Below are 24,209 nucleotides of genomic sequence, written 5' to 3'. Positions count from 1 at the left end.
TCACTGGAGACAGAAATCTCGGCGACAAATTTTTTTGTTCACTATCCCTTTAATGCTTGCGATGCATAATGAGTAGCGGTTCTCGTACAAGCGTTTATTTTCACTAAACCCTCATTCGGAGTATGCATTGCCATGTGGTAGACACAGCAGCCACGTCATGAGCTTCGACAACAACGGATACTTTGGCTGACCTCCAGCAGACTTCTGTTCAAATATTTTGGCGCAATGAGCATCAATTCATTCATTTTCAAAAGCTAGAAGGGCACTATTGGAGTCACAGTTCAGCACATGCCACTCATAAATTACAGACAAAACTTCTTCATTCTTGATTACACGAAGAAGCTGCGACACAAGGTATTTTAGTGATTGCTCTTCGGACTCAACATTTGTTGACTGTAAACTGAGGAGGCTGGCACATTGAAGAACTCGATTGTCAAGCGGAAGCTTATGAAGAAGGTCCTTGGCACAGGCCAAGTAGAAAGCTTGTGCTCGAAGATAAAGGGAAAAAGACGACAAAGTGTGGCGACGGGTCGGATAGGCTCCACATCTGCTCCGCACAGAAGCTACATTTTCGGCGAAATCACCTCGGCATCCAGATTCTACGTAATCATCGTGTGCCTGAAGTCAGCCAGAGCACGTCAACACCGAACTTGAGGGTGTAAGTGCTATATTTTGCATTTTATGGCCACATCAAGTTTCGAAGCGGGGCCGCCCCGCCAAACCATTTCGCTCGTGGCGAGGCCTAGCAAAGGCTTCGGCCACCGCACCGCTGCAGATGGCGAACGCGCTGCTCAATGCCTACGCCGACAAAGCCCGCCAATCGTCCACCGGGGCCCTGGAGGACGAGGACATGGAAATTCGCGAATCCCAAGGACTTCTTCCGGCCGCTGAGGAGAACGAATACGACAATGAGCCTTGGTTCAATGTTACCAGTCGTGCCCGTCGTCGTCGGCTGCAGACACGCTCGACCAGGCCCTAACTTTCCCGAACGCCACGGAAGCCCGTTCTCCGCCGAAGCGGACCGGCGATGTGCAAGCCCCGACAACCGATGATTACGGACCGGCCGATGATTACAAGTTGGCGGTTCGTCCACGGAACGGCCTGCAGCTCAACAAGGTGAGCCGAGGGAAGTTAGTAGACGCCATCACAAATGAGGCAAAGCTACAAATCGGCTCCACCGTATTTAAAATACGCATCGATGAAGACCAAATCATCCTTGTTCTGAGCACTGCCTCAGAAGCTACGGCCTCAGCACTAAGCAAGATGCAAAAAATTACAATTGATGCAACAACATATGACATTGCATCATACGGAATTTCCCCCGATAATTCTTGCAAAGGGGTAATATACAACATCGATCATGACACCACGCCCGAAATGTTACTTAAACGCATTGAATCTCCCGGATACAAGGCGCTAACATGTAGAAGACTGGGACACACAACCACCATGGTGATCACATGCCTGGGAAAAACAGTACCATATTACATCGAATTTTCCGGCCTTCTTTTGCGGTGCTACCTCTACAAGAGAACCGTGCCACATTGCTGTACCTGCAACGAGACAGGCCACAGAGAGGACGTCTGCCTGCGGCCCCCGCCACACCCAAGTGCAGAGAGTGCGGCACTTCGCTAGCAACGGAGCAGCACGAGTGCCACCCTCGGTGCTCTCTGTGCGGCGGGAATCACCCGACGGCAACGAAAACCTCCCCCAACAGGTTCCTGCCGCCCGTCAACCGCCGGAAACTGCAGCCAGTCCTGAGAGCAGGCTCCCCCCGTCTCCGAGGCCACGTGGCGAGCGCTCAGCATCCCGCAAGTCGCGGTCCCCGAAAAGACGCGGAGCTGTCCAGGGGAGGAGCAGTTCCAGGCCGCGTTCCGGTTCCAGGCGCAGGAACTCATCGCGACAACGGACGCCATCCCATGTCAGGACCTCAAGCCGTGGTCGTTCCGCAAGCGACAGGAGGGGAAACAAGGGAGCAGCGCAGGTGAGCTGGGCACAGGTTGTTTCTTCCAAAGCTCGTCCCCCCCCCTGTTGACACAGAGCTGGCACAGGCACACGCCCAGATTAGGCGTGTCACTGAAGAAAACGCAACACTCAAAGCAGAAATCACTAGCGTACACGCAGAATTCATAGCACTTAAACATGAACTGCTTGGAAGAAGGAGCACTACCCCTACACAAGACACTTCAACCTCACCCCTTGAGAAGAGCAGCCAACTCACACAGTCACTTCAAATCCGACACCGCAACGAGCAACCGCGCAGCCCACAGCACCGCAGGGAGTCATACCCGTCCAATATGCCGCTCTCCAGAATGTAGAAGAGGTAGTAGCAAATGCAATTCAGAGCCTTCAGACATGCCTACAAGCTACTATGCAGCAACAACTCACCTATACAACAGTCAGTGGCGCAACAACAATTCGCAACTCGACAACACTCTAACACTCAGTTGGCGGAACGCATCATGAGACTAGAGGAGCGCATACTAGCAGTGGAAGGTCGTCAAAGCCGGCGCTCCATGAAAACAGTTCATCAGACCCTACCAGAATTACCAGAGTCTCTGGGCTCCCCAGAACCCCATTTTGTGCACGCATCACTACCCCTTGATAACTAAGATTGGTCCTCCTCAACATATATGCAGTAAGCGCGGGGGCTCCCCAGGCGAAACCACGGTGTGGCAGTGGAATTGCCGGGGCTACAAGAACAAGTATGGATCACTGATACAATACATCGCTGCATCAACAAGGCCACCTGAAATCATCCCACTGCAAGAAACGAACACACACGCCCGCCTACCCGGATACGTCACGTATGGCACCGATACAGGCGACAGCCTTCACACCCTGGTCAGTAAGAAGCTAGTGGCCGCTCAACACCATCTCCAGCAATCCGAACCGCTCGCCATTCTGCTCGAAATTATCCCACAGGCAACAAAGAAGAAGGGTCCCATGTTTGTTCTAAACGTCTACTGTCGGCCGAAAAGCGTGCCATCGGTCCTCAAACTGGTTTTGGAGCAAGCCACGCACGCAGCAGGCAACCATCCGCTTCTAATAGTCGGCGACTTTAATGCAGCCCACCCCCTCTGGGGTTATACGTACACCAACCCCAGATGAAACATGCTTCACTAAGTTATTGAGGATATGGATCTCACACTCGTCAACGATCCAAGGAATAGCATGAGGCTCGGCACAAGTGTTCAAAGAGACACGAACCCCGACTTAACCCTCACCAGAAGTATCCCCCAAGCTTGCTGGACCAATCTGGAGGAGTACCTAGGCAGAAAGCCAGGATAGGCACTACCCGCCTCACGGATTGGACCAAGCTGCGGGAGATAAGAGAAGAAAGAGCTGCGAACGAACACAGCCAACAGCTTCAGTCAATTAAGGACTGGATCACGCAGCTTCACCAGGATGTGATGGCGCACACCAAAATGCTTGAAACAGCCACCAGTACTCCGAGCATCGACGCTCGCTTGCTCCACATGTGGGAAGCCCGGCGTAGCCTGCTGAAGCGTTGGAAAAGGCAAAGATTAAATCGCAAGCTTAAGAGGCGAATAGCACTACTCACACAAGAGGCTGCAGAATACGCTACCCCTCTACGACAGCTTGAGAGGAAGACTGAGTACATCCAAGACGTGGAAGTTATTGAGGTATTTAATCAACCCGGCCAGCAGCAAAACGGAATCCCACCATAATATGGCCCGAGTAATTCACCAATTTCCTGGAAACGCGGCAGACCTGGTCGTCCACAGGGTCTATCGGGGAAACGGAGAACCGCTTGTAGGAAGCTGCAGACGTGGTGAGCGACTATGCTGCGCCCCCCAAAAGTCAGAGCTACTCCTGGTCTCACCGTGAAAGAAGCACACATCCGACTCGCCCACTATCAACATACAACTGGAGGGACACACCATCGTTCCGTCTCAGAGCGTCAAAATACTGGGAATGGTTTTCCAGTCGGATCGCACCAATACAATATTAATTCAAAAGCTTAATACAACAGCCCAAGTTACCCACATGATCCGGCGAATAACAACCAAGACAAGAGGCATGGGGGAGGCGGACACGCTTTGGCTTGTCCAAGCCTTCGTCGTGTCTCGAATAACTTACGCTATTCCATACGCACTTCTCAATGCGACGGAACTCAAGAAAATGAGCACAATGATCAGAAAGGCATACAAGCAGGCGATGGGCTTGCCAATCAGTACGTCCACAGAACGCCTACTACGACTAGGTGTGCACAACACGGCCGAGGAGCTGATAGAGGCACATTTATCCAGTCGGCGAACAAGGCTGGCGGTTACGGAAGCGGGGAGGTCCATTCTATTACGCCTGGGCTTTCTGCCCCTCTGAGCCATCCGCCGTCTCAGACTGTGAGCTTACCCCATGCCATACAGAGTAACATCACCCTACGTCCTCTACCTTGAAATATGCACCCAGTGCATCACGCAGAGCGAAGGGAGGCCCGCGCCCTGGCCATATACAAGCGATACGGGACTTTACCCTCTACAGCCTACACGGACGCGGCTTCTTATCCCAGACGCGCAGCCACAACAGCCACCGTACTCGTCAACGAAGAACATCGGACCAGCATTTCGCTCACACAATACAATCCCCTCCAAGCCGAGGAAGCGGCCATAGCCCTCGCGCTCTACCAAACAGAGGTTGAAGTCATAGTGACCGACTCCCAACAGGCGTGCCGCAACTTTGCTAGCCACCGCAGGGGCGTCTGCGCAAGCAGGCGTTTGGTGTGTTGCGACACCACGGACCCGAGCACACGAGGATTGGACCCTCCCGCGTGTAGCCGTGCGCGGCTTAGCCGTGTCTGGGGAAAAGGGGATCCTGGGGGTTGAGCCGATGCTGGGTGTCTGGACCTTTAAGGCCCCCCGGCGGAGGCAACACACCTCTTCGGCCTCGGCTTCACATAGACGGCACCTCCAGGCTGACCCACCTGGAGGACATCGGCATTCGCCTTTTCCTGTCTCTCCCTCCTCGAATCTTCGTCTTTATCTCTCACTTTTTGACCTTTCCTGTCTCCTTCTCTCTTCTTTTTACTTCCTTTCTCCTGGCGGCACGGGTTAACCCTGTGTGGCTATCCAACCTTGGGTACACCATATTCGGTTATAGTGACGGCGTACGACTGGCGTCGTGCAGACTTGTACGCAAGCTCTGCCGCGTCCCCTCGTTGGGCTCCGTGGTGGGCGGTCGGCGCTGTTGCCGAAAGCATACATTTTTTCATGGAAACATCTTTCCCCTCCCTTACTGATCGCCCTCAGAAACGAGGGCGCACCGAAGATGTCTTCAAGTTTTTTGGACGCCAAACCCAGAACTTTCCCCGCTTCCATGTTATTCATTCCGAAAAGCCAAACAAAGCAGTGCGATACATCTCACCATTCCTTGTTTCAAAGTCCCTAACTGATATTTTTGGTCCAGGTTACAAAGTGTCGAGGATGGCAAGCGGCGACCTCCTCTTGGAGCTCCGCGATGTAAAACAGTATGAGAAACTACCGCAACTAGTATCATTTGGAGAGACCCCCATAACAGTAACCCCGCACCGTACAATGAACACCACCCGTGGTGTTGTGTCAGATGATGATTTGCTTGAGCTCACTGAGGCTGAACTCTTGGAGGGCTTCAGTGATCAAAATGTCATAAATGTCAAAAGAATCAAGATGAGGCGCGAGGGTAAAGAAATTGCGACCAAGCACCTAATCCTCACCTTCAATTCAAGTGTCCTGCCCGAATCAATCGAGGCCGGGTACATCAAGCTCCGTGTAAGACCGTATGTGCCAAATCCCTTGAGATGTTTCAAATGCCAACGTTTTGGCCACAGCTCGCAGAGCTGCCGAGGCCGCCAAACATGTGCGAAATGCAGTGCCCTTGAACATGCAACAGAAGAATGTAATAACTCTCTACACTGTGTAAACTGTGATGGGGATCACGCCGCGTACTCACGGTCGTGCCCCTCCTGGAAGAAGGAAAAAGAAATTGTAACCATAAAAGTAAAAGAGAATATATCGTTCAAAGAGGCACGAAGGCGGGTAGCATACCTGCCAAAGAAAAGCTTTGCCGAAGTGGCGCGTCAGGGGGCAGCGTCACAACGGCCTCCGGCGGCTGTCCGACCCACAAGCAGTGAGTCGGCAGTCACGCCATCTGCCCCCGCGACGGTTGCAGCTAGCGCTGCTCCGTCAACCGAGGAGAAGGAACCATCGACCCCGAAGGTGGGCGCAGCCGAGGCTGCCTCAACTTCCCAGGTCCCTTCCTGCGCTGGCAACAGCCGGCGCAGCCAAATCTCTCGGGGAGCCCCATCGACCTCCGGGCTGGTGGGCGCAGGGGTCTTGCCCTCCAAGGCGGGACCCTCTCTAGTAACTTCTCGCTCGCAAGAGCATGTGTCCGGCGCCTCACAAGAGGCAATGGACACTACACCTATTCCCAAGGCGCACCAAGCGCCTAAGGAGCGGCGAGGCTCACTCGAACGCTCCAGAAAGGGCAGAACCCCTGTTACAGGGCCTCGAAAGAGCTCTGTAACCTAAGGCATCACCTGTTTCCATACACACAGCACTTATTAACCTTCAATATGGATACACAAATTATTCAATGGAACGTTAGAGGTCTTCTTAGGAACCTTGATGAAGTACAAGAACTCATACACAAACACAATCCAAAAGTGCTGTGTCTACAGGAAACACACCTAAAAACACAACACACCAACTTTCTCCGACAGTATGTTACTTTTCGCAAAGATCGTGATGATGCAATCGCATCATCGGGAGGTGTTGCAATTGTAATCCAAAAGAGCATAGCATGTCAACATTTACAGCTACGAACGGCCCTTGAAGCAGTGGCGGTTCGAATAGTTTTGCTAAACAAACTTATCACTATTTGCTCGATTTATATACCCCCACACTACAAACTAAGCAAACATGAATTTCAGTCCTTCATAGATGAATTGCCAGAACCTTATGTTGTTCTTGGCGATTTCAATGCACACAGCACCTTGTGGGGAGACTCGTATCGATGCGCGAGGTCGCCTCGTTGAACAGTTCCTTTTCTCTTCTGGAGCGTGCCTTCTAAATAAGAAAGAACCCACATATTACTCTCTTGCGAACAGAACCTTTTCGTCAATAGATCTTAGTATAGTTTCCGCCTCTTTACTGCTCGAACTCGAATGGGAAATTACGAGAAACCCTTACGGGAGCGATCACTTCCCTGTATTGCTAAGAACATCTAAAGAAAATGAACTTCCTCCACGAGCTCCTAGGTGGAAGATAGATACAGCCGACTGGGAGAAATATCGAACTCTCACTAACATCTCATGGGCCGATATGTCTTCTTTAGAAATTGATGCGGCTGTGGAATATCTTACATCACTCATAATAGATGCCGCATCAAAATGCATATCCGAAGTGAGTGGTCTGGCATGCAAACGACGTGTGCCGTGGTGGAACAGCGAATGTAGGATCGCCCGTAAGAATCAGAACAAGGCGTGGGGGTTGCTACGCGCTTCTCCCACAGCGGAAAATCTTATGAACTTTAAAAAAGTAAAGTCCCAAGGCAGGCGAACCCGCCGACAGGCCAGAAGAGAAAGCTGGCACAAGTTTTTATCAAGTATTAACTCGTTCAGGGATGAGGCCAAAGCCTGGGACAGAGTAAATAGGATTAGAGGGCGGCAAACACATGCACTCCCCCTGGTAAACACACAGGGACATACACTGCAAGACCAGGCAGACTCACTTGGGGAATATTTTGAGAGCGTGTCAAGTACAACAAATTATACACAATCCTTTCTCAAATACAAAGAAACAGAAGAACGTAAGCCATTAACAAGAAAAGGTCGAGAGAATGAGCCTTACAACCGTCCCTTCAGCATTGCCGAGCTAAGAGCTGCCTTGATCACATGCAAGAGCTCTGCTCCAGGACCTGACAGAATTATGTACGACATAATTAAGAACGTACACACTGATACACAATTGACTTTACTTGCACTTTTTAACACTATTTGGGCTGCTGGGTATCTTCCACTTGCATGGAGAGAAGCGATTGTGATTCCCATTCTGAAGCAAGGTAAAGATCCTTCGTTGGCGTCAAGTTACCGCCCGATAGCCCTCACAAGTTGCATTTGTAAGCTGTTTGAGAAAATGGTTAATCGGCGGCTCATACATTTCCTGGAATTAAACCAAATGCTTGATCCCTTTCAGTGTGGCTTCAGGGAAGGGCGGTCCACAATTGATCACCTTGTGCGCATTGAGGGAAACATTCGCGACGCCTTTCTACATAAGCAATATTTCCTATCCGTGTTCCTAGATATGGAGAAGGCGTACGACACAGCGTGGCGCTACGGAATCTTGAGAGACTTGTCGGGAATGGGCATCCGTGGCAATATGCTCGCCCTAATAGAAAGCTATTTGTCCAATCGTACCTTCCGAGTAAAAGTCGGTAATGCACTGTCACGTCCTTTTACGCAGGAAACTGGTGTACCCCAGGGAGGTGTGCTAAGCTGCACTCTTTTTATTGTTAAGATGAACACACTACGTGCTTCACTGCCACCGGCCATTTTTTATTCCGTATACGTCGACGATATACAAATAGGCTTTAAATCCTGCAACCTCGCAGTATGCGAGAGACAGGTACAGCAGGGCCTGAACAAGGTTTCCAAGTGGGCTGACGAAAACGGATTTAAGATCAACCCCCACAAAAGCACTTGTGTTCTTTTTACTAGAAAGAGAGGCCTGGTTCCAGATCCGTGTGTTCAACTGTGTGGACATCAAATACCCATAAACAAAGAACACAAATTTTTAGGTATTATACTAGACTCCAAGCTTACTTTTATACAGCACATTAAATATCTTAAAGAAAAATGTCTAAGGACAATGAACCTACTTAAAATTCTATCCCACTCAACATGGGGTAGCGACAGGAAGTGTCTGATGAATGTTTATAAGAGCCTAATTCGATCACGATTGGACTATGGTGCCGTCGTATATAACTCTGCCGCTCCGAGCGCACTAAAGATCCTAGATCCTATCCACCATCTAGGTATCCGCTTAGCCACTGGTGCTTTCAGAACAAGCCCGATTGAAAGCTTATACGCGGAATCAAATGAATGGTCGCTCCATCTTCAGAGAAGTTACATAAGCCTTACATATTTCCTAAAAATACACTCCAATCATCAACATCCATGTTTTAACACTGTTAACGATATGACCTGCACTACACTATTCCATAATCGTCCTTCTGTAAGAAAGCCTTTCTCGCTTCGAGTGAGGGAGCTTAGTGATGAGATACATGTCCCACTCCTCGAGCTTCGCCTAATGCATCCAACCAAGTTGTTACCGCCTTGGGAGTGGCAGGTCATAGAATGTGACATATCCTTTTTAGAAATAACAAAACACGCACCAGAGATCGAAATCAGAATGCATTTCCTAGAACTACAGTACAAGCACTCCTGCACAGATTTCTACACAGACGCTTCGAAGTCAAATGCCGGGGTATCCTATGCAGCAGTCGGCCCATCCTTTTCGGAATCCGATGTACTGCATCCCGAAACAAGCATCTTTACGGCCGAGGCCTACGCTTTACTCTCTGCCGTGAAGCATATAAGAAGATCAAAACTTTCAAAAGCAGCGATCTATACAGACTCTCTAAGCGTCGTGAAGGCCTTGATGTCAGTCTATACACACAAAAATCCTGTACTTAGTGAACTCTACACCGTCTTGTGTAAAGCGTACATATCTAACCAGCGTATCATTATATGCTGGGTGCCTGGCCACAGGAGCATTGAGGGTAACGTTCTGGCGGACGAGATGGCCACGTCCATCGCATCGCGAGCCGCTAATCCTACCGCTGAGGTGCCTGTCACAGATCTGAGGCCTTTCTTGCGAAGGAAGCTGCGAGCCCACTGGCAACACATATGGGACGCGGAAACAAATAATAAGCTGCACCTGATAAAACCGCAGTTAGGATTCTGGCCCTCTACTATAAAATCGCGCCGAACAGATGTCCTATTCTGTCGTCTCAGAATAGGACACACGTTTGGCACCCATAATTTTCTACTCACCGGAAGTGAGCCTCCTACTTGTGGTAGATGCGGGGAGAGGCTGACCGTACTCCACGTCCTCCTGGAGTGTCGGGAAGCCGAATATGAAAGAATGAAACATTTTTCCTTCGCTTACAGACAGCACATCCCTCTTCATCCAGTAATGTTCCTCGGCCCAGAACCGCTTTTTAACACAGACACAGTCCTAGGTTTTCTGAGAGATGTGGTCCTACATGTTATTAGCCCCATGCATTCCTAGCGCTTCCTCTCTTTAGAGGATGCCGCTGGGATAGTTGTACGGTATAGCACATGCCTCCAGACCCTTGTGTTTCAAGGGCTCTAAGGAGGCAGTAGTGCTCTGGCATTTCTCATAATCTGATATATTTTAGCTATCATATAATTTTTTTATATGCATCTAAATGTTCATAGTACGAGTCATACGTCATCGCCATAATTTTATTACACAGATTTTACGCATTTTAGAGCGTATATTTTAAGGCCCCTTTACAGCCACGACACACCAATTCATAGTAATCATAGTTACACTGCACACCCACTACCACAGACATGGCGCTCTTTGGCCATTCCTGGCCCTTGCGCCATGAAACCCCATACATCATCAACTTTGCTAGCGGCAGAATTCATACCAGTACGCTCCGGATCATCAATCAAAAGCCGCCAACGAGATCAGTCATGATCATCTGGGCACCAGCTCATCAATGCATTCCTGGCAACGAGGTCGCCAACCACGTGGCTCGAGATCTGACCCACCGAGCCGACGCCGAGGAATCTGAACCCGAGCGCATGCACCCTTTAATCTCGTACCAAGACATCACACAACACTACAAGCTGACCCGCAGAACATATGCACCCCCACACAAATCGCTACCTAGAGAGCAGGAGTTATTCCTCCAAGCTCTACAGGTTAATACATTCCCCCACCAAACCAGAAATCACCTCATAGCACCTACACAATTCTCTCCGCAATGCCGCTTCTGCGCAGAGCCCGGGTCCCTCAGACACATAGTAGGGGGTTGCAGAGCGGCACCATTAAATCCTCCAAACCCTTACCCCACTAACGAGCTTTGGGAGAGAGCCTTGGCCAGCTCCGACCTCGAGGATCAGCAACGGCTGATTGCGAGGGCCCAGGACGCGGCCCGAGCTCAAGGCATTCTGGAATGAGGACGCCTCTCCAAAGCTGCATTCACCCAATAAAAATGTTTATTCTCTCTCTCTCTCTCGAAGATAAAACCGCTTCTTCTCACTTGAGTCCCACTGAAGCATTGATTTTTCGGTATCTGTACCAACTTCACATTTTGACTTCCAAAGGGATGAAACCGTCACGTCTAGCCTTTTCAGTTCTTTAGCGCTCTTGGCTGCGAAGGCCTCATGACAAAGAAACCGACTTAGGACTCGCTGGACCAGAGCAATAAGTTCAGTGTGAAGTATGTGCAAGAACGGCTCTTGCCTTTGAAACAGCAGCTGAAATCCACTAAAAAGTTGCGCACAGTTCTTTAAGAACAACACTTTAGGCAAAAGATGGTTCTCAGAAAATGGTGGCACAAGCTTGTTGTGGAGGCTTCGAGTGGCATATCGTTTTGATGCACTTCCCTTAAGAAAATAGGCACAAAGTGCTTCAAACTGTTCTTCAACATGGCACAACGAATCCTGTAGTGTGAGTAGAGTGTACTAGAACATCTGAGTGAGACGAACGAGGCGCTCAAAGCGAGGCGCTGGCTGTCGAGAGAATAGAGGGCGCTGTGATCGAAGTGGATTGGCTGGGCGCGCCGGCAGACGCGGCGCAAGCTGTGCGCTGCGGCCCCTTCTGCGGCGTCTTGGCTGTACGGGTTGATTCTTTTTATTCAAACAGGGGTCATTGGCGCAGTACGGCACAAGATAGGCCCCGAGGTGTTTCGGAACGCTTGTAGTCGCTTGACCGTCCCCTCCGTGTGCGCGTCAGGCGAGTTGCAACTGCCGCGCACTCCACAAGTTCGCGTGTATGTCTGGCCTGGCAGCTTACACGGAGTCTACCATAACTTTTGTTCTTCGAATACTGATGAAATATCCGTCGTCATGCAAAGGTAATAAAAAAAAGTCCTTAACCAGACGATGTGTATTAGGCAGTGGAATCGCGAAAGCATGCTGTCAGCGCGAGAACGAAATAGATTTACGCGGAATGCATGGACGCGCACAAAAATAAAGCGCAGGAATGCGTTCCGGCGCGATTCCAAATGAAAGTCTGGAATCGCAGAGTCGAGAAATGTTACGAAGTCGGAGCGCTCAAGGGCCCCCGCGTACGCAAATCGCAACAGCTGAGTGCAAGACTGGGATTCGAACACCACTCAGCGCTCAGTTTACTTCTCTCTGAACCTTTTCGTTGTGAGCAGGCAGGCTATCACTGACCAAAGTTCTGTTGTACAAGCAAAATATTTTCTTGGTGTTGCACAAGGATGAATACATTTTTGGTTATGGCAATAAAAGGCTGTGAAACATGCCAATAATTGGACAGTAATGATGTATATTATAAACCACTGATGGCAAGTGCAACTCAAATGCAAAATATGTCAACATTTATTTCGCGAAAGCAACCAGCAGTACTGCTTGTCAGTGTCACAGACACCTGCGCACTTTTAGGTGCTTCATCCTTTGACGCCTTTCATCATTTGATTTGTTTAGGCCCTTAATCAGGAAGTGGAGCCGTGTTACAATATAAAACTTCACAACCTTGCACTTTACTTCGCCTTCATGGACTGTGCATCCAATTGTTTTTGTTCTGGTCCTGAGCAGTGACAGCACATCCAGAATGCTGCCAGCATGTAATTGATTCATGCTGAAACAGCCCGTAAAGGCACTCTCTAAGTAGTTAATGAACTCAAAGAGCTCTTTAGATGGATACAGCAGTCCACCTGTGTCAGCGAAGCTGGTAAAACCAGAGTGCAGGTCTGACCTCCCCTCTGCATTGCTCACAAGCAAAAGAGTGCGACATGCATCACATCCAGTTTTTTTCACAAATTTCCTGGCGACATATCCTGCCATGTGGTAGATAAGGCGCGAGTCACTTCTTTTTTGAACTAGACTTTTGTGCTCACTGGGAACACCGTTGCCTTTCTGGCTGGCAGCATCCTCTAGGGAATCAAGGTCCCCCCTTGAAATATAGCTGTCAATTGTGTCTTCCAAGGTTGTGGAATTTGACAGGTCTGTGTTTCCTGTGTCAAGTAGCGCTGTGAGGACTAGTGGCTCAACACTGGCACCATCAACAGGTCTGGCCAGGCTGTAAAAGCTGAGGCAGTTAACAGTTATCAAGAACTGCTCAGGTGTAGGATGGTCATTACACCCTGATGACTGCCGTACAACCCCGAACAAGTTTTCAACTGGATCCTGGCTTAACTTGGCCGTCATTAAGTACTTAAATCCAACTTCTTTGGTTAAATACTCCAAAAGTCGCAACACTCCAGACAATGTCACTCTAAAGCCGACAGCCGTTGTCTTGCTGATGAAGCCAACCCCGTTGACGGTGCACTCCTCCCACTTAGTGATGTATTCCAGGAAAGCCGACAACGCAGCAGCACCTCTTGAGTTTGGCCAGAGAGCTTCAGACTTGTAGCGCGATGTCATTGTTTTGATCAGTTCGTTGATCATTCTGAAAAAAAATAAAGATCTGCTGTCACTACAGGTTAGAGCAATACTATTTTCACAACTGAAGACAACTTTTTGTCGCACATGCTGCCTTATCACATGCACAGATTGAGAGTACAAAACACGTTACCTGAAGAATTTTTCCGTAGCATCTATGGCTCCTTTTCCATAACTTGATTCAAGTCTGTCCTTATAATGATGCAAGCCACGCAACACGCGGTCACCGAAAAGCTGGAACGCGAGGGTGACCCGCATTTTTTCAAAATTGTTTGGGTCCAGATGGCTTAAAGTCAGCCCTGGCATCGCCTTCAGCGTCACATTATCTTTGTCATAGTTGAACGCTTCTTTAACAAAATATGTTGAAACCTGCATCATAAAAAAGAAGCACATTGTTAGTCACTTTGCAGGATAACTATGCTGGAACACTCAAAACAGATAAAATCTTACTCCTCCGTCTGGTGTATTAAAGCCACCTTTCAGCAGTGAGTTTCGAAGGCATTTCAGTAGATGCGGGAAGTCTGAAAGGAAATACAGGTTCCTTTTTGCGTCGACAGGATGTTTCACTCCGCACGTAATCTTGCTGGCAGATGCCTTAATGCCCATTAGTGTCCACATTTTCCGATTCCATGACGCACCGTCACAGGCTTTCCTTCGAACCGCATCTTTCGAGACGCTGAACAACGACAGCTTCTTCTCGGCTGGGACGCCCGCGTAGCCGGTGCGACATCCCGGTGCGTAGCAGTGACGATGCCTTCGATTAGGCATGCCACACACTTTGATGGTAACTGCAGGATAAAACAGTGATCACAAAAGAACGAGCTACGCAAAGAAAACCGCCGCCGCTAGCTGCTCGAGAACATTCCTGACGCTTCGTCTGCTCCGGCGCAACCCAATCCACTTCGACCGCAGCGCCACCGCAGCATTTTCAACGCGGAGCGCCTCACCTCCTAACAAGCGCGGAGCCGGTTATTCGGCCCACTCGAAACCTTTCTAGTACACTCTAGTGTGAGCTAGCGATTAGAAACGTGGCGTAGAAATACATGACAAGGAATTCCTAAGGCCTCCTGGCATTCTTTGAGTGCTTCAGCACAGACAGCACCTTGAAAGTAGTAGTAGATGTTTCTTACTACTTCGACATCCAAGCCAAATGCATCCAAGGCTTTTCCAAATGCATTATGAACCTTATGAACATGAGCATTATGAACCTTGCGAGCCCCGCAGGGGCGTCTGCGCAAGCAGGCGTTTGGTGTGTTGCGACACCACGTACCCGAGCACACGAGGGTTGGACCCTCCCGCGTGTAGCCGTGCGCGGCTTAGCCGTGTCTGGGGAAAAGGGGATCCTGGCGGTTGAGCTGATGCTGGGTGTTTGGACCTTTAAGGCCCCCCGGCGGAGGCAACACACCTCTTTGGCCTCTGCTTCACATAGACGGCACCTCCAGGTTGACCCACCTGGAGGAAATCGGCAGTCGCCTTTTTCTGTCCTCCTCTCCAATCTTCGTCTTTCTCTCCCACTTTTCCATCTTTCCTGTCTTCTCTTCACTTCTTATTACTTCCGTATTTCCTGGCGGCAAGGGTTAACCGTGTGTAATATATCCTGCCTTGGGTATATATATATTAGGTTATAGCGGCGATGAATGGCTGGCGTCTGCAGGTATTCTTCCAACCTTGTAGCGTCTCCTTGTTGGGCTCGGTGGTGGGTGGCCACCATCGCCGCCGAAATTTCCGATGCTATATGGCAAGCAACTTTCCCCCATTACCTGATCGCTCCCTCAAGAGGGGGCGCACCGATGAAACTTTCACCTTTTTCATGCAAACAAAGCAATCTTTTCCCAAGTACCACGTTGTACACGGTCAGCACAATAGCAAAACAGTCAGAATGATCTCACCATTTGTTGTAGCAAAATGGCTCACGGAAGCAATTGGCCCAGGCTATAAAGTAACGAAGATGGGAAGTGGTGATCTTCTTCTCGAACTTCGCGACAAAGCACAATATGACAAGCTCTCGAAACTTGTAGCATTTGGGGAAATTCCAGTCTCAGTGGGCCCACACAGATCCATGAACACAGTGCGCGGGGTCGTCTCAGAAGATGACCTTCTCGAACTGAGTGAAAGCGAACTACTAGAAGGATGGCAAGACCAGAACGTAGTAAAAGTGCAAAGAATCACAATAAGGCGAGATGACAAACAAATACCGACCAAACACATAATCATTACTTTAGGAACCAGCGACCTGCCTGAAACAATAGAAACCGGCTACTGCAAGCTACGTGTTCGACCATACATCCCAAATCGGCGTCGATGCTTCAAGTGTCAGCGTTTTGGGCATGGGTCTCAAACCTGCAGAGGACATGCTACTTGTGCTAAGTGTAGTTCTTCTGAACACGCTTGTGACATCTGCACTTCACCAAACCACTGTGCCAACTGTGAAGGAGATCACCCCGCCTACTCGCGATCGTGCCCCTCGTGGAAAAAGGAGAAACAAATAATAGAACTGAAAGTCAAACTAAACCTATCTTTTCCAGAGGCACGTAAACGTTTCGCTCTCCACAACCACTCTAGTCCTTCCTACACCGATTTGGCGCGCCGGGGGGCAGCGCTACATCCTTCGGCGGCCGTCCAAGTCACACGGAGTGTGACGACGGTTACGCCATCAGCCCCCCTGGCGGGAGCAGCCACTGCGCTTCCGCCCCCTACCACGAAGGACCAGCAGACCTCCGAGCCTGCCGGTCCCAGGGCCACTGCCCGTGCAGACAGGCCCGAAAAACTCCCGAGAGTGCCCGCTGAGCGGGCGTCATCCAGCGCCTCTGACGAGGCGATGGATGTAACAAAAACTTCGCCGGCGTCTCAGACGCCGAAGGAACGGCGTTGCTCCCTGGAGCGCGCCAAGAAAAAAGAAATACCCCGCATCAAGGGGCCTGGAAAGGTCCCTTAAGCCAACCTAATTCATATCTCTTGACACACAGCACATAAACACAAACAATATGGATACACAAATATTACACTGGAACGTGAGAGGTCTGATCCACAACCTCGATGATATCAAAGAACTCTTACACAAATACAATCCAAAGGTGCTGTGTGTTCAGGAGACACATCTTAAATCTACGCAAACAAACTTTCTTAGGCAATACGCTATTTTCCGGAAGGACCGAGATGATGCTGTTGCATCGTCCGGCGGCGTAGCAATAGTAGTAGACAGAGGCGTTGCTTGTCGGCAACTGCAACTCCAAACTCCCCTTGAGGCAGTTGCTATCCAAGCAGTACTATTCAATAAACTAGTTACTATCACGTCCGTATACATCCCCCCAAGTTATCAACTCTCTAGCACAACATTTCAAAGCTTTATTGATGAGCTGCCTCACCCTTACATAGTCGTCGGTGATCTAAACGCGCATAGCCCACTTTGGGGCGACTCTCGCTGTGATGCGAGAGGACGGCTTATAGAAAACATCCTATTCACTTCAAGTTCCTGCTTGCTTAACAAGAAAAAGCCAACATTTTACAGCTCTACACATAAAACGTTTTCTTCGATAGATCTAAGCATAGCGTCAAGTACAATTGTGCCATATCTCCAGTGGGATGTCATTAATAACCCTTATGGCAGTGATCACTTCCCCATCGTCCTAAACCTTAAAAAACAAAGTGAGTGTCCTGCACATGTTCCCCGATGGAAAGTTGATTCAGCCGACTGGACGAAGTTTCGCGAACTAACTCAGCTGCCCTGGAATAATATCTGTGAACTTAGCCTAGACGACGCAGTAGCATACATAACAGCGTTCATTATTGATGCTGCATCAGTATGTATCCCCCAAACAAAAGGGTCGCCCTCGAAACGACGTATTCCATGGTGGAATGAGGAGTGTAGGGAAGCCAGGAAAAAACAAAACAAGGCTTGGAATCTCCTCCGTAACTCACCAACCACAGAGAATCTAATCAATTTCAAGGCGATCAAGTCGCAAGGGAGAAGAACACGCCGCCGCGCTAAACGGGAAAGTTGGAAAAACTACATAAGCAGCATCAATTCATATACAGACGAACAAAAAGCCTGGAACAGGGTTAACAAAATAAAAGGCCGCGAAACTCATCCCTTACCTTTATTAAATTCACAAGGAGACACCCTGGAGTATCAGGCAGATTGTCTAGGAGCACATTTCGAGCACATTTCCAGTACATCTCACTACACAGATACATTCGTAAAATACCAGCGACTAGCAGAACAGATGAATTTGGATCGGAAAAGCACATCCAACGAAGTATACAATCGTCCATTTGGAATGGCTGAGTTCCAGGCCTCACTGAACTGTTGCAACAAGTCCGCTCCAGGAAGTGACAGGATAATGTATGAGATGATCAGACACTTACACCCCGAAACCCAAAAAACACTACTGTCACTCTTTAATTCCTTGTTCTCTGCAGGCTACATTCCTTCTGTTTGGAAAGAAGCAATCGTAATCCCTATCCTCAAGGAGGGCAAGGACCCTTCCTCACCCAACAATTATAGGCCCATAGCTCTGACAAGTTGTATATGCAAATTATTTGAGAAAATGATTAACCGTCGCCTCATCCATTTTCTTGAAAGCAGCAAGATACTCGATCCCTTACAGTGCGGTTTTAGAGAGGGTAGATCCACAACAGATCACCTTGTCCGCATCGAAACAAATATCCGCGATGCCTTCGTCCACAAACAGTTTTTCCTGTCCGTATTTTTAGATATGGAGAAGGCATACGACACAACCTGGCGCTTTGGAATCCTCCGCGATCTGTCTGAAATGAGAGTTCGAGGCAATTTGCTACACATCATTCAGAGTTACCTCTCCAATCGCACGTTCCGTGTTAGAGTCGGTAACGTTCTGTCTCGTCCATTTACACAGGAGGCTGGTCTTCCACAAGGAGGTGTGCTGAGCTGCACTCTCTTTATTGTCAAAATGAACTCCATCCAGACTGCCATACCACGTAGTATGTTTTATTCTGTATATGTAGATGATATCCAGATAGGTTTTAAATCATGTAATCTAAGTATCTGTGAGCGACATGTACAGCTTTGCATAAATAAATTGTCTAAGTGGGCGGACGAAAATGGTTTTAGGCTAAATCCGAGAAAAAGTTCGTGTGTCCTGTTCTCTAATAAAAGAGGGATACTGGCGGAACCCGTAATCAGTCTCAATGGAGAACGGTTATCTGTGAGCCATGAACACAAATTCTTAGGGATCCTTCTAGACAGTAAACTTTTGTGCCACACCTGAAGTATCTTAAGGCAAAGTGCCTCAAGACTATGAATCTTCCGAAGCTGTTGTCACGTACAGCTTGGGGAAGCGACAGGAGGTGCCTAATAAAGCTGTACAAAAGTCTAATATTAACACGCCTTGACTATGGCGCCATAGTCTATAATTCTGCAGGACCTAACACTCTAAAAATGCTAGATCCTGTCCACCACTTAGGCATCCGCCTTGCTACAGGCGCCTTTAGGACTAGCCCTGTGCAAAGCCTCTACGTCGAATCAAACGAATGGTCATTGCACTACCACAGGACATATTTAACTTTCTCCTACGCCCTAAAAGTTAACTCAGATGTTGAACATCCTTGTCATTCCACTATATGCGACTTGTCCACTGCTAGGCTGTTTCGTAACCGCCCAGCCACTAGGCCTCCTCTGTCCCTCCGGTTGGAAGCACTCTCAGAAAAAACAGGGGTCCCTCTTCTACACAATGTCCTAATGGCTCCTACACGGCTTCCACCGCCTTGGGAGTGGCAGACTATCCAATGCGACATCTCTTTCTTAGAAATATCGAAACGAGCCCCGGAGGCGCACATATATTCGCATTTTCTGGAACTCAAAGAGAAGTACTCATGTGATGAATTTTACACAGATGCTTCGAAGTCTCCAGCTGGTGTTGCTTATGCAGCTCTGGGACCCTCACTTTCAAGATCAGGACCACTAAACCCACACACCAGTATCTTTACAGCGGAAGCATACGCCATTCTTAAGGCTATTCAACACATACGGCTCACAAATATAGCCAAGGTTATTGTCTTCACAGACTCTTTAAGTGTAGTGAGAGCCCTAATTAGCTTACGAAAGCATAAGAACTCGGTTTTTAATGAGCTGTATAGCTTGTTATGCTCCGCATATATGTGCAGCCAAGCGATTATACTGTGCTGGGTACCTGGCCATAAAGGCATAAAAGGCAACGTAGATGCTGACGAAAAAGCTACGTCAGTGAGTTTTAGCACCACAGATGGAAATATCCCCATTCCTGCCACAGAACTAAAGCCCTTTCTGCGCCGTAAATTGAGGAATCATTGGCAAGAAGAGTGGGATACACAGACATTGAATAAGTTACACATTATAAAACCAAAATTGCGGAATTGGATAAGTAACAAAACAGCACGGTACAAGGAAGTACTTCTATGCCGATTAAGAATAGGACACACTTACAGCACTCACTCCTACCTCTTGACTGGCGGGGATCCTCCTACCTGTAGTAGGTGCGGCGATAGCCTGACTATCCTCCATGTTCTTAATCATTATCATCATCGCCAGAAAAAAAAACATGTTCTCCTCTGTTGACGCGCACATCGGCGGATCCGTTGCTGCTTCTCACTTTTCCGCCACGACATCGAGATCTCGCGGTAGTTTCATTTTTGGTTTTGCGACTTCGCGAACGAGACGAGAGTTCACGTGAGTGCCTCTCGGTCGCAGGCTTTTGTTGTGTCTGCTTGTGCACCGTTGCTGGGTTTCCAGCTGCGAGATACTGAGCACAGCACGGTGGCGAGCTTTTCAGAAGATGAGGAAATGTTGGAAGAAGAAGAAATGGTCACGATTCTGCTCTGCAACTCAATGATGGCTATGCTTGAAGAGCTGCGACGGGCTGAGCAACCAAGGTTGCGTTGGCTACGACGGCGGTGGGTCCGCCCGTCCTTGCAGGAGCGGGATAGGTTGGGACAGGCCAACAATTTCTTGCCACTGCTTCGCGATCGAGACGTCGAGTACTAGAGAGAGTAAGTATGCATGTCTCTACATGGTGTTTTATCAAAGTTTGACTATGACTGTTGCAGCGCTAAACGTGCTGAAAGATGCCTCTCTCGGTTTAAACTGCTGCTTATTCGCGCTGATATTTGACTCAGAGATGGCATACGATAGTCTTGCTTTTTAAATACCATGTTTGGGGGATGTACTTGCCTGATTCGATCAGAATTGCATAGAAATCCGTGTCGCCTGCAGCATCAGCGACCTTAAACAAGCAGCTGTCGCGTATACTGGTGGTGCCTTTCGAGTAACGCTTGTTTTGTCTATTCTGGAAAGATTTACCTTTGCAGCTGCAAGATGTATAGGCACCAAATGGTGCTACCGGCATCAGCCTTGCGTAAGCTGACAGTTCTAGGTCGCTGACGTTGCAGAGGGGCCAATTTCTAAGTAATTTTGATGGAATCAGGCAAGTACATCACTCATACATGGTATTGAAAAAGCAAGGCTGTTGTATGCCATCTTTGCGCAAAGTGAGCGCCATTAATCGAGCGGGTTAAATGAGAAGCATTTCACGGTACATGTTTGGCGTTGCAACACTTGTGATGAGCACACACGGCCATTGTATGTGCTTCCTTCTCACTGCCGGTTCTCTTTCGGCAGCTTCCTGCGCATGTTTTCCAGCAGATTTGACACAGTGATGGAGCTCCTTGGCCCCCGTATCGCATAAAAAGATGCGCGGTTTCGCAAGGCTATACCTCCAGACCACCGCCTGGCGCTAGTTATTAGGTGATGCGAACATATTTGTGGTGTTGTGCACGCCCTGTTGTAGACATGCTGTAATATTGCTTTGCTTTTTGTTTTGCTCTGAAAACAGACTGCTAGTCATATCAGGGATACTGTGAAGCTAATAAGGGATACAGCATAACTTGAAAGAATGGGAGGAATTTAAGACACATTTACTTTGATTATTTCGCCGCCTGATGAGTTGGTTCTTGAACTTGATGTGGATTACGGTTGGTGTTATTTTATCCAGTAAAAACAGCTACTGGAACTGGTGGCGATTGGATCCATCGCTTTGGAACCACAGTACACATGAAGACTTACTTAGCGAGTGTTGCTGCATTCGTTTGTCCCTTCTCTTTCCCTCTTTTCAGATTGCTAGCTGTTGGCGATACCCTGCGGTCGTCTGCCTTTAATTTCTTGGCTGGCAGGTCCACAACATGCAACCTTGTTTCAGAGGTGTGCCTGGCCATTTTGGAAGTGCTTGGCCCTATATACAGTATAACACCGTCATCTCCAGAAGAATGGTTGAGGATAAGTTCTTTGATCTCATTTCCTTGCACATACTGCATAGGGGGTAAGCCACTGACAGTATCGATAAAATGTATTTTAAGCACTGAAACTTCGTGACCACCGTCCTTGAAACTAAAGCAACCAGTACAAAAAAGTCTGCATAAAAGCATAATTGTCAGAATAAATAATTTAAGTGTTACATATCGCCTGCCTGAGGTTATCTTCGAGGCTTGTGCCTAACATATCAATTGCGTTTCTTTTTCTGCCTTAAACTTAGGTTTTGAAAGAGTTTGAGCGCATCTGGAACATGCCACACTGCCTAAGCACAATAGATGGAAAGCATGTCAATATTGAGTGCCTGAACATTTCAGGCAGTGTGGACACAAACTATAAAAATGCTTTCAGTAAGTCGATGCTTGCGATCAGTGATGCACACTACAGGTATGGAAGTACAGTTGCTTTACTCACAAGTGCTTGGAGCTGTTGTATATGCTGTGCCTGGCTGATTCTCTTGGTAATACCAGCTTTTTTTGTGTGTAGTGGTGGGTCTCAATCCCAGAGAGCACGATGCCATGTGGTAGATGCATAAGAATCACATACGGCCTCTAAGTAGTCATCCGTAGTGTTAATGTTAGAAAACAGCCAGTAAGGGATGCTTTCGTAAGAACTTATAATGAAAACAAAGAGATATACTCCATGCAACTTTATTTTACAAAAAACACCTTTCAAATAAATTTTAAAACCGCTTTTTGCTTTTTACTAACCACTGTAAGTCACTTACGGATAGACCTTGTCAGAGTCTGACTAGAGCCTTTCTAGCTCTGTCGCCTATTTATCATCATCAGCCTAGTTACGCCCACTGCAGGGCAAAGGCCTCTCCCGTACTTCTCCAACTACCCCGGTCATGTACTAATTGTGACCACGTTGTCCCTGCCCCGCAGGGGCGTCTGCGCAAGCAGGCGTTTGGTGTGTTGCGACACCACGTACCCGAGCACACGAGGGTTGGACCCTCCCGCGTGTAGCCGTGCGCGGCTTAGCCGTGTCTGGGGAAAGGGGGATCCTGGAGGTTGAGCCGATGCTGGGTGTTTGGACCTTTAAGGCCCCCCCGCGGAGTCAACACACCTCTTCGGCCTCTGCTTCACATAGACGGCACCCCCGGACTGACCCACCCGGGGGATATCGGCAGTCGCCTTTTCCTGTCCTCCTCTCCAATCTTCGTCTTTCTCTCCTACTTTTACATCTTTCCTGTCTTCTCTTCACTTCTTATTACTTCCGTATTTCCTGGCGGCAAGGGTTAACCGTGTGTAATATATCCTGCCTTGGGTATATATATATTAGGTTATAGCGGCGATGCATGGCTGGCGTCTGCAGGTTCTCTTCCAACCTTGTAGCGTCCCCTTGTTGGGCTCGGTGGTGGGTGGCCACCATCGCCGCCGAATTTTCCAGTGTTTACATGGCAAACGCTTTTCCCCCCCTCCAAGATCGCCCTCCAAAACGAGGGCGCACTGAAGCAACATTTCAGTTCCTATTAAAACCAAACTATGACACCTTCCCAAAGTTCCATGTCCTTCACAGTGAAGGCAACACAACTGTTAGAAAACTATCACCTTTCATAGTATCCAAATGCCTATCAAACGCGATCGGATCAGGCTACAAAGCATCAAAGATGGCAAGTGGAGACCTCCTCCTCGAACTGACAAAGAAAGAACAAGTCGAAAAAATCAGTGAACTCAAAAGCATCGGTGACACTAATGTCACAATTTCCCCACATCGCTCGCTCAACACCAGCAGAGGAGTAATATCAGAAGAAGATTTCATGAACCTCAGTGACGAAGAGCTCCTTGAGGGATTCCAGGAGCAACATGTAATCAAGGTACAAAGGATAACACTTCGACGAAACGACCAACAGATCCCCACAAAACACGTAATACTTACATTTGGCTCCAGTACTGTGCCAAGTTCACTCGACGCAGGCTACCTGAAAATCAACGTCCGACCATATATACCGAACCCGAGGCGGTGCTTCAAGTGCCAGAGGTTCGGACATGCATCACAATCATGCAGAGGAAAGGAGACATGTGCAAAGTGTAGTGCCAACGACCATCCATCTGACAACTGCAATGCTCCCGCACAATGTGTCAATTGCAAGGGCGATCATCCAGCTTACTCGCGGAGCTGCCCTTGCTGGAAAAGAGAAAAAGAAATAATTGCAATAACTGTAAAGGAAAAGATTTCATTCCATGAAGCGAGGAAAAGGTTAGCGCACTTACCTCAGGTAAGCTA

General features: G+C 48.6%; 1 long non-coding RNA gene and 1 pseudogene across 1 annotated transcript; one reads left to right on the top strand and one right to left on the bottom strand.

Annotated features, from left to right (window-relative positions):
* On the bottom strand, positions 1–19,838 carry LOC142578476 (uncharacterized; annotated as a pseudogene).
* An 816-nt stretch (positions 19,839–20,654) lies between these two features.
* On the top strand, positions 20,655–21,800 carry LOC142578109 (uncharacterized). Its single transcript, XR_012827169.1, has 3 exons — positions 20,655–20,665; positions 21,294–21,419; positions 21,788–21,800. It is a non-coding gene; the product is annotated as an uncharacterized LOC142578109 (long non-coding RNA).
* Positions 21,801–24,209: the final 2,409 nt, after the last annotated feature.

This window comes from Dermacentor variabilis, chromosome 4, assembly GCF_050947875.1.
Source record: "Dermacentor variabilis isolate Ectoservices chromosome 4, ASM5094787v1, whole genome shotgun sequence".
Taxonomy (NCBI): Eukaryota; Metazoa; Arthropoda; class Arachnida; order Ixodida; family Ixodidae; genus Dermacentor; species Dermacentor variabilis.
This window is presented reverse-complemented; position numbering and strand designations above follow the sequence as displayed.